We start from the raw sequence: 3,200 nt of genomic DNA on the forward strand, positions 1-3,200 counted from the left end.
CAATGAATGTACAAATGTGCTTTATACAATTGATATATGTATGGATTGTGATAAGAGTTGTATGAGCCCCTAATAAAATGATAAAAAATATCAGGTCCGATCAGAACTACCTTATTTTCGTTTAAAAACCATTATATGTCTTTAATACTCAACGAAAAAGAATTAAAATTTAAACTTTGATCTTTAAAGTAGATAGTAGAAATCAAAACGCAAATGATTTCATGAATGTCTACCAGAAATACTTTAAATGCCTGATATTATTATAGCAAGTGTAGTAGTCAAAATATTCCCAAATCAGTGTTTTGCATAGAGTCCATGCAGCAGTTTAAAAGTTCAAATCCTCTATATGGTAGATTTCCATTCAGAAAAACAAGGGTCAGTTAAGAGGAGACTTTACAAAGCTAACTTTCAGTAATATAAAATTCAGTTTCTTTGGTGTTTGCTTCAATTGTAGATGGCTGCTTGTCCCTGAAAGGTAAGTCCAGCTCAGACAGGACAACCCTCAAACTCTGATGGGCAGGAGTCCTTCACAGCTCTCTGGAGCGTTGCCCAAAGCTTTGGGGGGATCTGCATTGCAGTATGATTTCTTCCTCTACCAAGTCTTCCTTACTCTTCTCTTCCACAGGGATTAATCCCAAGAAACATCCTGCAGGCCAAATTCTATCTGACATCTGTTTCAGAAGAATTTACCTCAGAGAGAGAATTTCAATAGAAACTCTTGAGGAAATAAATAAGAAACTCAAAGTAACTCATTTAAGGAGGACTGTGCATAAAAACATTTCAGATTATATTGAAGCAAGATATCATGTGCTGCATGTTTCCATTAAAAAATATATAGTTTTTAAAAAGAGCTAAATAAAGGGAAGGAAAGTCATGAGATAAATATGTTCCTCAAACTGGGACTTGCCACTTGTTTCCCTGGTTAAAATTATTTCCTTTGCTACTTGCCTGTCTTGCCTTTTTCTTTTCCTTTCTTTCTTCCTTTTTTTTTTTTTAATGGTTCTGTGGCTGATAGTTCCCAGCAGGCCTGGATTCGGAATTGCAATTTGCAAGAAAACATTCTCGTTGGCTCCACCGTGCAGAAGCAGTTTGATGAGTAACTATTGGAAGCCCATGCTCTATTTCCAAATTTGGAGCAGTTGCCAAACAGAGATCAAACTGAGATTGGAGGAAGAGCGAGGAAAGTATAGTTTGGCACATGCAGGAATAAAACTGTACTCAGCTGTGCTAATAAAACGTTTATAGCCTTTTTGCTGATGGCTTGAAGAGCTAGGCAATGATAATTTCAGGAAAAAACCCATTATAGAATTCATATGAAAGTGAGGCACAATATTAAGGACACATACATTTTTTAACAAACTCTGGAAGGCAGAAGAAAAATCAGTAGGAAATTATGTTGTTAGTATTCATGTGAGTGAATTAAAGCCAATGGATTGCATCACACTTTATTCTAGTAGCTGCCACAATGTTTTTTCCTGCCTAGTGAGTAGATCAGAATTTTGTTTTTCCCTACATCATGGGTTCACAAGCCAAACCAAGAAAAGTAGCAAATGTGCATGGTTACCAGCATCCATGTGGCATCAATGGATAAGTTCTGAAAGAGACTCTTCAATTATATTTCAATTCACACACACATCACATTTGCTTTTTCCTGATTAAGGAGAATTTGGTTCCCAGTCATCTTATTCTTTAGTCTCTTTTATCCATATTTTTATATAAATAGTCTCTGAACAATATTTAGAGAGTAAAAGAATATGAGCCAAAGTCTAATTTATGAGATGTACCACCACTCTACAACTAAAATCTCCTTTAATTACATCTGAGTACAAAAATCAGGCTTTTCCACTACTCATGTGTGCTATAAAGATGAATAATATGCATTAAGTACACTGTATTTCTAAAAAGAGTTAGCATAACATTGTGGGACATTTTGCCCCCTAGTTTCCTTTGATTTGATATTTCTATTAACTAAAATGAGAAATAAAATATGTTGTATAACAAAATCATGGAAGGCAGGGCTATTTGAATCTACAATGAATTATAAAAGGAGACTAGTTCCTTGGGAAGAACAACATACGTGGTGAAGTCGAATGGCAGGGAAAAAGAAGAAGATCCTTGATGAGATGGATTGATGCAGTGGCTGCAGCAATAGACTCAAGCATGATAGTAATTGTGGGACCAGTGCAGGAGCAGGCAGTCAGTGTTTTCATTCTGTTGTACAGAGTGTTGCTATGAGCCGGAAGCAACTTGACCATGCCTGATCATAGGATTAAGTATAACACCCTTCAACGAGAATTGCATCTGCTTAGTTCTTTTTTTGTTTGTTTGTTTTTAATTTTTTAAAACCTTTTATTAGGGGCTCATACAACTGTTATGGCAATCCATACACACATCAATTGTGTAAAGCACATTTGTACATCATTCTCAAAACATTTTCTCTCCACTTAAACCCCCGACATTAGGTCCTCATTTTTCCCCTCCCTCCCCCCTTCCCCTCCCTCATGAGCCCTTGATAGTTCATAAATTGTTATTTTGTCATAGCTTACCCTGTCTGATGTCTCCCTTCACCCACTTTTCGGTTGTCTGTCCCCCAGGGAGGAGGTCACATATAGTTCCTTGTAATCGGTTCCCTCTTTCCTACCCACTCTCCCTTAGTTCATAGATTAGTACTTTGCAGATGTATTTCCTAAGTAGTAGGATAAATCGAATTGATGTCTTTCCCACCTTGTTTGGTTTGTTTTGGTTCATTTTCTTCTGGAATCTTCATTCACCTACACCAAATAATGCTAGAGTCAAAATTCTGCATAGTTGGGTGCCCATAGTCTGCTCCCTCAACCATACTCTTGAGTCTTTGGGGATTTGCATTCTAGTGGACTTCTGTTGATGATTTTTAAGTAGTTATATTTACTTAATATTTCCTACCTTTTTAGTATCAAGCAAGATGTAGATGCTAAGGATGCTTATACAATGGCAAACTAAAAGTTTGTAGGCTTGTGAGAGAGACTGATAGCAATATTGTCAATTCTAGCAATGAAACGAATAAGCCAAGTACTGCCAGACAGAAAGCAAAAGCATGGTGCACATCACTCAGATCACTCTGGAAGGATGATTTCTAAAAGGACTCTTCAGAGTGAGTAGCCTTCGAGCAGAAGGCGAGGCGGTGCAATGGGTGAGAATTTGTCTGATACCAAAAAGCTAGC

The sequence above is a fragment of the Echinops telfairi genome, unplaced genomic scaffold, assembly GCF_000313985.2.
Source record: "Echinops telfairi isolate 266 unplaced genomic scaffold, ASM31398v2 ScPeMD7_7469;HRSCAF=8507_0, whole genome shotgun sequence".
Classification (NCBI taxonomy): Eukaryota; Metazoa; Chordata; class Mammalia; order Afrosoricida; family Tenrecidae; genus Echinops; species Echinops telfairi.